The 13437-nt window shown below is 43.4% G+C and overlaps 1 protein-coding gene across 1 annotated transcript in view; it reads right to left on the bottom strand.

Moving 5' to 3' along the window:
* Positions 1-4879, bottom strand: part of LOC142032482 (complement C1q tumor necrosis factor-related protein 4-like) — a 33856-nt gene extending 28977 nt beyond the window's left edge. The window contains exon 1 of the mRNA XM_075031130.1: positions 4782-4879. The gene's annotated coding sequence lies outside the window, so the exon portion shown is untranslated. The remainder of the gene's footprint in view (positions 1-4781) is intronic.
* Between the last annotated feature and the right edge of the window lie 8558 nt (positions 4880-13437).

Raw genomic sequence — 13437 nt, 5'->3', positions numbered from 1 at the left:
GACCTCTTTTAACCAGCTTCTAGTAAGCTCTTACTTTTCTTTCAGGCTCTTTTCAGGAAGAGCTGCACTGTGTTCTTGGTGCTGTGCTATCCCTGAATATCAGATAAACATCAGAACAGGGCCCACAGACAGCTTTTATTTCATATACATGAAATGAGCACGCTGCCTTCATAAAATGATAGAAGAATGGTCTAGAAGAGAAGTTAAGATGTCAGATAGTCCAAGGTGCTTTCCCATGATAGGATCACTAGCCTAATTTCATTCTTCACAGACACTAGCCTAATTTCATTCTTCACAGATAATTGTCTAACTTGTTCTTAAAATGATGGAGTCTTCACAACCTCCCCAGACCAAATATTCAACAGTTTTTATTATCCCAGGTCCTAGAAAATTATTCCTGCAGTCTAAAATATTCTTTCTTTCTGCTCCTTCTTGCTTTCTGCTCCATCTACCATGAGCCCAAAGAAAAGATCATTCCCTCCTCTATTTTGTATCTGAAGACTGTAATATTCCCCTGCCAGCTTTCTGGTCTTTGGGCTACATAATTTCAGTTATTTCAAATAATCTTGCAGGTCATGTTTTTCTGACCTGTGATGAGTCCTGCTGCCCTTCTCTGGACTCTCTCTGACTGAATCGCACCTGTCTCGAAGTGTAATAACCAAAACTTCACCCAGCTTCCAAGCTGAGGCTTTAGCAATGCTGAACAGAGCAGGAGGATTGCTTCACATGTCTTCCAGGCTATATGTCTTTTATATATCCTAGCAAGATGTTTGCCTCCATTTGCAACAGCATGACGTTGACTCATGTTCAGCTTGTGATCTATCAGAACACTCAGATTCTTTTCTGCAGAGTTGCAACCTAGTCATTTACTTCTCTCTTGTGCTTATACAGTTGATTTATTCCTGCCTTATTGTAGTACCTTGCATTTATCCCTACTGAATTTCATCCAGTTCTTTTCCTAGCAGTTCTTCCAGTTTCTTGGAATAATTTTGAATTCTGATCTTTTCCTCCAGCATATTTCAAGTCTCACAGTTTTATGTCCCTCTCTTTATATTACCTACTCTTTATATTACCATCCAGGTCATCTAAGAAAACACTGAACAAAACCAGATCCAGGACACACCGACGCAGCTATCATATCAGTTTTAAGCAGCTTGTGGCCTCTCTGAAGGACTGGCACAGACTAAAAGCACACAGATTATGAGCTCTGAATCTTCTTATATTATTTAAAGAAGACCTTCCTGTTCAGAAAATCATGTTTACCCAGTTTATAGACTCCTTCACCTGCTATGCACTGTGCCTCACCAAAGCAAATATTTAAATTAATGTGCAACCACAGTCAAGAATCTCAACTTTTACTTAAAAAAAAACAAATTAAATCTCTCACTCTTATGCCATAGATATCTTTTAATATGTAAAATGAACAAAAGCCAGTTCTGTTAGAACCTGCTGGAATACTGAAACAATGAATGGGAAAGATGTGACCAGCTCTCTTCATAGACTTGGGGTTATATTAGACATGTTGTAATTTTTTACATTCACTGTAGTTAGCCCAGCAGTACACAGTGGAAGGGATGCACCAAGGCAGCTAGTTAATTTCAACGGACTAAACATTTTCTTTGCATCTGCCCTTGACCAAAGGACTGCAGGTTCCTTTCCTCAGAGCTCAAACGCCGGCTGTGGTGGTCACAAGCAGGCACATAACAGATAGTAAGCCTTTGTGTACAGAGTAAAAGGAATAAAGCTGATCTGGTATTCCTCCTGACAACAGTGGCTTGACTTTCTCATCTGGCTCTGGCTCTCATTCCAGTAACCACCACCATAGTGTCCCCAGATTCCTTAACCCAATATGGATGGTTTTCCTGGCACTGCGGCTGAGGCCCTGGCACAGCAGAAAACATGCATGGGATGAATTAGCCAGCTGGAGGGTGAAGAGGGAGAAATAGGACATTATGAATTTGTACTGTTTCCCAGTGGGGCCCTAGTAATCAATTATTAGCCTCTGGAGTCACTTACTGCTTGCTCTGTGATCATCTCCTGATTCTGGCTGTGTTACCTCTGCTAGAAACCTCAGACCTTTGATTAGATACAGCAGGAATTCCTCCTTTGTTCTCTAACCTGTCTGGAGGAAGTATGCAACTAGAGAGAGGCTTTACAGGGACAAGAAAGCACTCAGAGGTAGACAAGGGATTGACAAGAGAGCCAGCAGCACAGCAGCTGTGTATTACTGGCTTATCTCATTTGGGCATCAGGCAAATTTCCTTTCTGGTGATAGGGGCAAAGGAAAAGGTAAAGGAAAGCTGAAAGGAAAAACAAAGTCCTGACTTTATTTCAGCTTGGATCTGCTGGGCAATGGGATCTACACTAAATTTCTGGGTGTCAATCAAGAAGTAAGAGCTGAAGCTTTTAATCTCTACTGGGTGAAAACTGGAGTCAGTCTTTCAAATAATGTATGATGGACTATCAAATTGCCAAGCCTTAATATGTCTTCCAAGATAGAACAAAGATCCTCGCGCCTACAGACTAGTCAGTAAACTGTAATTCTAAGGCAAGTGGAACATCATTTTCCTTAACTGTGCACCTTGGAGTAGAACGTACACTTCATATGTTGGATGTTTAAAAGGATGGGTGAATGGAAGAGTTTGGGAGTAAAACCCATCAGATCCTAACATCTGGCCTCAGATGCTGATAACACAACCCTAGACTTCAACGCTTTTAAGACTTTAGCAATTTTAAGCCCTATTTTTTCTCTATTCTCATGCCTTAGAGTCAACGTAGAGATGAGCACCTCTTGGAGGGAGACGTTTCTCAGCTGAGAATATTATATTCTCAGAGGTACTCTCCATCTCGGAAATCTACGATCACTAGCAGATTAGTTCATTTCAATGTTCTCGGCCTATAACTAACCATAAGAATGTGGAAATTTTGGCTGAATGGCAGTGATCACTTGGAGGTTCACTGCATGTTCACTTTCCACAAGCACTGGCCTCTTTTTGTTTTGGTCTTCATATTATCAGGTGCTATGCACAGAAGTTTCAAACTATATTGGCTCTTCACACCTTAGACATACGGTATTTCTCTGTGTGCCTGTGTTCATCTAGATTACTGTTTGATACAAGAGAGAGTATTCCAAGAACTGGCGATCAACAGTCGGCCTTGCCGCTGTTTGGAAATATGTCTATTATTAAAATGGAGAATATAAAAGCTATCCTACACCTACTTGACTACAGGTGACAGTTTAGTTATCCTGTATTTCCGTAAGTACAGCTGCTGCCATTGTGGGACTACCCAGCCTCCTGTATTTGGAAAATATGAATGGTTCTCAGTTTATCAACGAGCACTCTCTGGAGAGCACAGCACAATGGACAGATGATCACACTAGTAAACATAAATAACAACAAATGGGATTCCAAGTTTTGCCGCCAAATCTCTAGTTCCAATGTATTTCATTTCTGCATCTGTTTCTTCATCTACAGAACAGCAAATGTCTACCACACTGACAAATTATCAGATTTAAATCAATTCCATGTTGAAGCCACAGGTTCTCCGTTATGGAGACCAAATGTACTTCGAAGGTGTTGCTTCTTCCAGATGGAAAATATGAAACTCATTTGTAGAGCCTAGTCCACTAACCATTCAGTACTCTGAATTGCAGCCTTCTAGAGGGGAACAGGATGAATGTAGAGGGTAATGCTGCCCTACTGGGAATCCTCATTCTTCTTTGACATACCTTTTACTGCCATAAATTAACCCTTAAGAACGCCTAGACAAGCAAACAGCTGCCATATGCCTAGATAGGATTACAGCCTCATTGGCAAAGTATTTCAAAGTCTTGTTACACATCATGTCCCTGGAGAAGAGAAACTGCAGAAGGTTGCAATAGCACCAGAATGAATAATTGAAGCATGGCTCATTCAGTATGTGCATAAACTGAAGGGTCACAGTGCTGCCTTCTAGTCAGCCGGCAGTGCAGAACCTCACCGAGTGTCTGACAGAAACATCGTCTGGAGATGCTGACCCACTTCCCTGGGAGCTTTCGGGGAGTGGGTTGAGGAGATGACTGTAGGATTGCCAAGCACACAGCGAAGGATTAAGCTAGATAATCTGACAGAAAACTCTACGTTACAGAATCAGTCGCAATGCTACTCTCGGGAGAACCCTTGGGACTCGGTTCTCCCAGGAAACTACAGTAGAGATCCATGCAAGATTAATGCTATTTCCCACCTGGGAAACCGCCCCTGTGGGAATCTTTCTGGATGCCCTTCCCCACGGCCGGCCCCTGGGACGTTCTCCAACCTCGGCTCGGTGCCTAAGCGAGGCCAAAATTTCAGACCCTTTCCCACCTAAACCCTAGCCGTTTAATATTGGAAATAAAAGGGACGAGGGAAGGTAGCTCAGGCGTTTCCCGCTATTGTCCAGCTCCTCAGTGGGAACGGAGAGGGAGCGCAGCCCTCCCGGGCGACCGCCCGCGCCCTCCCCGCCGCCCCCGAGGGCCACGGGCTGAGGGACCGCAGCCTGTCCCGCCCGCCCGCCTTCCCAAGCACCGCGGGCCGCCTCCGTGAGAGCCCCGACGGCCCTTTCTGCCGCGGCCCGGGGCACCGGCTCCGGCCGGCCGGCCTCTCCACAGGCGCCGCCGGCGACAGGCCCGCCCCTCTCCCCCCCCTCCCGCCTCATCGCCCCTGTCCGGCCGGGGAACCCCGATCTTCATCCCCGGCCCTTCAGGTACAGCCCGGCCCCGCCAACAAGCGGCTCCCCCCCCCTCCCCCCCCGCGGCACGGTACCTGCTGCCGCCCCGCGGTGGCGGCTCCGCGGCGGCGGTTGGCGACCGTTGGCGGCCGTTGAGCGGCGCGCGGGGCTGTGCGCGGGGCCGCGGGGCTGACTGCGCACTGACAGCTCCGGAGCCGCGGCGGCGGCGGGGGCCGGGGCTGGGGAAGGGGGGCTCGGGCACCCGGGGCTCCGGCGCCGAATCAGTGACGGGAGGAGGGCCCGAGGGCGGGCGGGAGAGGGGAAGAAGGGGAAGGGGGGGGGCGAAGGGGCTCGGAGCCCCCCCTCACAGCCGGCGGCAGCTCGGCCTCCGGGAGGCGACGACGCCCGCGGGCGCTGCGGGGGGGAGGAGGAGTGTGACAGGGGAAGGGGCGGCGGGGCGATGGCGGAGGTTTGAGAAAGCCGGGCTGGGCTCCGCCGGTTGCCTTCCCGGGAGGGGAGGGCGCTGGAAACGGGCGCCGTGGGATTATGCGCCAGCCGTTCACCACCACGGCCGCGTCTGCGGCGGCGGAGGGAGGCGGCGGTTGGGGCGGGCAGCGCTCCCACCCCGGCGGTCCTCGGGCAGGTCGGTGAGGGAGAGGGAATAGCGTTAGTTAGGCGAAAACGATGTAACTGGGGGAAGCGACATGCGTTGGGCTACCCGAGACCGTGTTCGTGCCTGACCTTCTCCTGCTCTGGGGGTTTGTGGGTCCAAAAGCTTGTCTGTAGACCTGCTGTGTTGTTTGGTCCAGCAAAAGCTCGTACCTCTCTCTAGAAAGCTTGGCTTGCCTTGGATCGTCACCTAACAACAGCAAGGCTACTTACTTGTTCCTTTGAAGGTCGGCATTGATTTTTGCTGACAGCAAAATAGCAGGCTTTTCACATTACTGTTCCGTGTTGAAGAGCAAATTTGGGGTTTTGTAAAGCACGTTTGTTGTTAGCCCTGTAAAATCTAATGTTGACTTCCACAAAGAAGATGTAAAGATCTGAATGTTTAAAAAACGTTCTAGCTCACCAACGCCAAAGGTCTTTCCTATACCCACCTGCTATGGGAGAAATTTAGATGCCAGTGTACTCACCTCAGAGTACAGATAGGGCACCGAGTAATGCTTCACCTAGAGGATGGTCCAGCCTTTGTTGCCCTGTGCTGGCATGCTCTGCTCTCCAACCTCCATCTCCACTTACCCCTCTTGTGGCAGGCACCAGGACTTTCCCCTGTTGCAGCAGGTGCTGGACTTGAGTACTGACACATTTGAATCAGTTTTCACATAATCCCTTTCCACTCCCCTCCCTTCCTCACGAGGTGTCAGAGCTTATGTGCACCCATGTACCAGTCACGAGGCTGATGCCCACAACAGACAGTGAGAGAATGAGAAAAAAAAAAAGGAAAAAGGAATAGTTTTCCTCAGAGAGGAAGAGGACTGTCAGATGAAATGACCAGAAAGCCATTTCCTTTTTAGTGCAGGATGCAATTTATGGCATAACAAGAACTTCCACTCTTTTCCCCAATAGTATGTCTAACGTGGTGTGCACATCATACTAAAAATCTGCCACCATGCAAATCCTCCCTAGCTCTCCACCTGTCAGCGGCTGCATCGTCCCTATGTTATATCTTTCTCCTTCTCCCCTCCTACAGAGCAAAACAAAGGAGATGATGACAAACAGAATGAGATATGAGAGAGTTAGAGCCTAACCCTCATGTGGTTCTGGTAACAGCTGTCAGCTGAACAGAGTATCCTGGATGGGCTGGCATCCAGCTGGTACTGCTGGCTAAAAATATTTTGTGCTCTCTTAACAGCTTCTTTACACATTTCAAAGGACAGATTACTCAACACCCAATTTGCTGCTTGTGGAGGAATGCATGGACCACTGACTCCCAGGAGATGAGAATGCTCGTCTTGAGCATAGCCTAGACAAATGCATTTCTTTTAATCATGTAGCAATGATAGTAATTGATGAGTAATTTATCAACAGTATGATAGAATTGCCCTTCTAAATATGCATGTTGCCACCGGTGTCAAAGTGAGTGAGTACTACGATACTACAGTATTATAAATTAGGCATGTATTTTGGATTGTCCTGTGTAATCCAGATGAACTGCCTCTGCCAGTTGTGCCTATGCCTCTGCCAGTTTTTCTTTCTCACTGGGGCAATACTGCTACATGCCTTCTCTGCCCCAGCTGAGCGGAGGCAGAGGGCTGAGAAGGGGACTGTGCTTCTACCCAGTAGCAGCCAGTGGATTTACTCCTTTTCCCTGGAAAAGTATTGAAACAGAGCAGAGCTGCCTTATCTGTGGGTCCCTACAGGAAGGAGGCAGGAGAAGGAAGGTAGAGGCTTTGTGAGGGGAAAGGAATACACTTCCCAAAAATGGAGAAAAGAAAAAGGAAAAGTGCTAGACCTCCTAGTGCCATCTCATACTGTTGCCTCCACTGCAGGTGAAAGTCTTCCCCACAAGGACATAACCCTTGAAGCCCCATAGGTTTACTGGAATGCTTTTTTTGGTGTTAGTATAATGAAAATTCTCATGGCATAACTCATTAAAAAAGGCAGCCTTAGAAGTGTAAGAATTAGTGCTACAAAATTAAGTTCAAGACTCCCTGGAAAAGGGTGCTCATATTTATTTTAAATAAAAATGATTTCAGTTACTTGCACTCATTCACTCCTATTTCATTCACTCACTCATATGCACAAGCACCAAGAGGTGTGTCTAAGTGGTCTGCCTAGGACCGTGTGTGTGTGTGTGTGTGTGTGTGTGAGACACACAGGAAAGGGGACACTAGCTATTGAGTCCTGTCCTTGGTATGTCTCTTAGGTTTGTCTTGATCAGGCACAACAAACCATAATTTGGAGAAGCTCTTTATATCCTCTGGGAGTCAAGCAGTCATTATGGCATGATTATGGCCTCAGTTTTGCATTCTTCATCCTTCCTAATTCTTAGGCAAGGCTGCTGCCCATCGCCTTTTTTTCTCATTCTGGATATCTTTATTGCTGCTTTCCTGTTGAGAGAACAGGAATGGCCCCTGTGATGCATTGAAACCTTGTTCCCATCCTCCTGTTATCAGCCCCAGGCTTTCTGCTCCTAAGTCGTCTTTAATGTGGCCTTATTGGAGTGCAGACCTTCTGGTCTTGATGTATGCATATTCTTTATTAGCAGTTTTATTGCTGTTGATTGTACCCTTGGTAATCAATATGTGCCTTATTTTTAATCCTTGATCTGCGTTGTATCACTATAAAGATGAGAAAAGTCAAAGTAAGTAGTGATTCAAACAAGCCTAAGGATTAAAAAGAATACCACAGGAATATGTAAAGACTCACTAATAGGCAAACCAACTTATAGTGGGACAGTATAAGGCTAAAAGAAATAAACCTATGTTTTAAACCATTTTTTATGTGGTAACGGTTAACAGTGAGGTACCTCAAAATTCTGTATTAGGCTGCTGCTGGTTTGTATATTTATTACTAACCTGGAAATGGAATGATCAGCTATTAGCAGATGGCATGACTTGACTTACAGTGAAGTCTCTCAACAGCAAAGAAAAGTTATCATCAGTTACTATCATGGATGAATAACTAACAGGATTTTTTGAGAGCCCACCTGCAAATCCTGTTCTTGGAAATGAAAGAATTTGGTGAGCTTTTGTTTGGTTTGTTTCTTTTCATGGTCTGGGGTTCTGCAATTCTGAATAGTCTACTTAAGGGAGATACGGATGTTGTTTCCTTTAGAAGAATTCAAAGCTTGAGCCTTGGGGTCATTGGTCATATCAGGTATCTGGAGTGTGTTGTAGTGGCAGAAAGCCAAGAGGGCAGATATTCTGGGTTTGTTGAAATCTGGAGGAGGTCCATCTAGAAAGGTAGGTCAGAGGGAAACTATGATTACTACTGTAGAGGAGTAGCTGTATGCCACGTGCATAAGTGAGGAGGGAACAACAGTTGTGACCAGTGCTGGATGTGCTGTGTTTTCCTTTTTTGCTAATTGAAAGAGATTTTGGGTGGTGATGTGGTGCAAGCCAGAAGAAATGCAGCATAGGCTATGTTCAAGTGATTGAAGTGTAATCCTGGGTACAGTAGGAGCAGATCAATGACTTAATTCATTTTCATCAGGGACTTTAGTCCTTGAATGACTAAACTGGGAATCGTTGGCAGGGGTCACAGAGAAAATGCTCAGCAGCAGAAAACCAACCAGAAAAGCAGAAACCCATGTAGCTGACTGGCAACTTACGATACGAGGTGAAAAAACATCTGGAAAACACTCAGCTTACTGAATAGGTGTTAGACTCTCAGCAAGTCACCTACTGAGGAACTTGTCTGGCAAAATGTAACAGAAAATTGCAGGAGATATGTGATGGGAGTTCTTGCAAGAAGGTGAGCAATAGCTACTGGTGACTCCATGACAAAAAAGGCAGATGAAGCCAACAGCACAGGGATAACAGGGCAGCAGGCTGCAATTTTGCTGTACTTGATAGACGTGAATGCTGATCTTTTTCACTGGAGAAGCAGCCAGGAAGACACAAAATTGACAACAGAAGAAGAAGGTAGAAAAAATTGTTTGAACTCAGTGTATGGCACACATAAGGTGTTAAGGAATTTAAAGAGAAGAAATATTTCACTTGTTTATCTCCTAATGCTAGAGCCTGAGAAACAAGGATTAAAAAAAAGACAATTCTCGACAATAAAAAGAGATTTGATATAACTGACAACACTGAAATGTCAAAGTGGTTCTCATGACTGGAATATTGAGGGCTCACATAACGCGTGTAGGAAGGAAGGTGTGGTATAATTCCATGAAATTTAAAGTTCTGCCAAGCATTTCACTATGACCAAATGGAAAAAGAACATCAAAAATCCTCCTGAAAGAAACTAAGTATTTTCCCTTATATTTGAAGAAGTTAACATATGTCAGAAAGGTGTACAGCTCTGAATTCCACTGGGACACCTACAGACACATAGACAGGCCTTGTATATACTCAGCAACAGATTAACTGACACCACAACCAAATCTATCTAACTCAGTCAGGAGAAACAAGCAAGCAAGCAAACAAACAAACAGTTTGCCTAAGAACTAATTCTTATCCAACCACCCAATAAGAAACCAACACCTTTCCAGGTACTGTCTTTCCCCTTTCTCTTTCAGTCTTCATCCCTTTTCCTTCCAAATATTCTGGAAAATTTAATCCTTTCACATATTAATAGGATACAAGTGAATATCATGACCAAGTCTTAAATGGTTATGTTCTGTAGTATTGTCCCAGTATCAGCTTCTAAAGATGAAGATCAGTTAGCATATGCAGGTAGGAAAGATTAACAATACCATTGTACTTGCATCTGTTCAGAAGCCCAAACAAAACCCCACAATTTGTAGATGGTAACTATATAAATAGAGAGGCAATTATTTCCTTAATGCATAAATATCTTAACTAAAATGGTATCCACTGACAGCTAATTTCAGAGGTTTTTTAGTGTTAATAAAAATTGCCTGAAATTATTAAGAACTCACAGATCTTTTTACAAAACCATGTTTTATGTCCCAATGAAGATAGTATAATTCTATATTTTAGCCACAAAATAAAACCATATTGAAGTCATCCTGTCCTCAGTGCGTACCTATATATATGTACCTTTGGTTTTCCTGCAAGTTTCTTGAATTAAATTCTTAATTATGTGGGCATTTACCCACAGCAGCTAAAATTACTTTTCAACTCTGAGCTGTTTTCCTGAAAATCTGAGTATTAAACTGTTCATCCTCATGCCAAGAGACTAACCAGAACATAAGAGTCAAAGAAGCTGAGAAAAGTCTTTGCAGGGTCCTTTTCAGTAACTAAGTTCTTCAAAATCTCAAATTGACAGTCTGCACATTATCAGAACCCTGCCATATTCCTCACACCTATGTGGGTTTAAGATTTGATTCTTCATATTTTTTTAATTCTGTAAATTGACAAATTTTTATTACTGTCAACTCTCCTTTAGGCATCCTTGGGATTCAAGATCTCTCCTTATTAGTTGAATTATAAAACACTCTGCCAAGCTATTTTTACTGATAGCAGCACACCTCGGAATTTCTGAACCTCTGTGAATGTAACTGAAGAAAGATAAGCAGTGCTGGTTTAACCAGTAACCTCTAACATTTTGCAATTTTTTCTTGTCCCTGAGATGTGTTCTTAAATGTTGCAGGATGAGTATTTAGGCTGTCATCTGGTAACCCACATTAGGAAACAAATTTGTTTGGAAAATAGCCCAAGAAAAAAAGAGAATGCAATTCATCACCTGGAAGAATTCCCTGGTCCTGTTCATTGTGCATTTCCACAAACTGTTGTCCTGGAATCTGTCAGAAATCAGGCATGGGCAAGGACACCCTGAGGCAGCATTGCCAATAGAAGAAATGTTTGTCAGCTGGCATCCTCAAATGCATACACAGCCTTCTGCAAATATCATGTTATGTCTCTTCATAAGGCTGAGAGAAACCTTCTGGATGTGCTTCGGTAGTTCCTTCAACTGTCTTACATGGCTGCAAACCTCCCCTTTCTCTAAATCTGATTGCATGCCAATGATCAGCATGCATAAACACTCCAGCTCTTCAAGATAGCCTTTTTCACTTCCATGGTTCTCAATTTAGCACTTAACTGTGTCTGTTGAAATAAGCTACCAGTCTGCATGTGAGATAAGTCACATTATTTTGAGCGAGTAATGACACAACAGAAGTGTCTGCGATAAATCACCCCTCTACACTACCCTGCCCACTCAACAGAACACAGCCATAAAGTCTCATTTCTTGAGCGATGATTTCTTCACTATTTTTGATTTCAAACAGTGCTGTGAAATAGCAGACTCCTCTTTCCCTTCCCTGTTAAAGCTAACTTTGATTGAACCCCAGATCTTCACAAAATGTATGCTTCTGAAAAGAATCGTCGATCAGAAGACAGCATTGTCCTCAGCTAATTAAAAAATCCAACCCAAACCCCCAGCATATTTCTTGATGACATCCCCTACATTTGGAAACCACCTTCTTTGTCATTCTTGAGACTTTGGTGCTATGGAAGATGGCTCCAAGTCAGTTTTATCACCCCAAAAATAGTTTTCTTCCAAAAATTTTCCTACAGAACGCTATCTCTGGTAAGTTTTATCTATTTATCTCAGGAGGCAAAAGAAGGTACTTTTGTCTTTCCATCTGTGCCAGCTCCTTTGTCTGCAAACAAAGAGCTTCACTATTTGAATCAAAATATTTTCCTGATATTCAGATCTCTAACTGAAATCATAGGATGAACTTAACACACATTCCGTTCATTGTAATTTATGAATAAGTTTCTTTTCTTGTTACTCATTGAAGCAAAAATATTGAAGTACAAACTGTTTTCCATTTTCTTCTAAATACCCTACATAACTGGACAGAAACTGTCATCATGCCCTACTTTCTTTGCAATTCTACCCCCGCCCCCTGCAAAAGACTACAATGTTTTTGATTTGCTTCTCCATAGGAAAAGGAAGCTTGATCAGACTTCTTCTGTTTGGTAGTTTCTAAATCTGTACATAGTATTTCCTTGCATTAAGCTTTTAGAACATTTACAGTTCTTCTGAAGATCCCAAACCTTCACATCTGTTTAATTCCTTACCCAGTATGCTCCAACCCCCCTGAAATCTCACATGTGAATCATGCAGTCTCAGATTGCTAGCTATACAATTTTCTAAGCAATTTAGACATGCAGAGATTGCATACAAAGAAGGGATAGAAATTATAGTGTGTGTACTTTCACTGTGCACTGCTTAAAATGACAGAATCCATATTCTGTCAGAATGCTAAATGCTTAATGTTGAATGAACTGGATGTTTATTGTAAACCCTTTTCTCAGTAAAAATTCAGTTTCTCTTGAAGAAATAACTAATACCTTGAGAGAAACTTCTTCCCCATCATAGCCATTCTAGATGACACCTCTTGGACATCTGCACACCTGTTAATCGTTTGGAAATTCATTTCATTCCCCACTATCTACCTTCTTTGGATGTATCTTTATTATATATAAAGGTTTCTCCAGACCCAAGCATTCAGCCCACAAATTCATGTTTGTATACCCTAAAGAGAAATCATTTTAAGGCAAATCTCTTTACTAAACTAAAAAATATCCATCTCAATGTATACAATGAAGCAAAGCACGCATGCAAAGCTACGCATAATACTCCCACCAAAGCTTTATACAGGCTGACTTCAATGTTTCTTCCTGATTATCAACATACCCTAAACCTAGCTTCCCCTATAATACTTCAAACTATTGTTCCAAATTACTTAAATACAATGGCCCATAAAGCTCAGCCTCCTGACCCAAATGTCTCCAATGAATTAAAAACAGCCCCCCACAGTAGCAATCAAGTATCTCCTGTGCCTACTCATTGCAGGAAGCAAAGTCATTCTTGACGATTTCTATCAAGTTAAAGCTACAGCAACCAGCAGCTTCTTTCTCATCATCCAGCTGTACTTCTATGTTAAAATTCCTGTCAGTTACATAAAAAGTCTGCCCCTCTTCAGGGTGTATCAAAGTTCAAAATAAAAAAAAAGACATCTAGTTCTTCAATATTTGTCTCTCTGGTTCTACAGCTGAAGGCAACCTCCCTCTAAGGTCTATGTTTTCTCAATAATTTCCCTTTCTTTTAGATTTCTGCAAAATGTTTTTCCCTCTCTTGCTTCACAGAGACAATCACTGAGCAGAG

The sequence above is a fragment of the Buteo buteo genome, chromosome 6 (genome assembly GCF_964188355.1).
Source record: "Buteo buteo chromosome 6, bButBut1.hap1.1, whole genome shotgun sequence".
Taxonomy (NCBI): Eukaryota; Metazoa; Chordata; class Aves; order Accipitriformes; family Accipitridae; genus Buteo; species Buteo buteo.
This window is presented reverse-complemented; position numbering and strand designations above follow the sequence as displayed.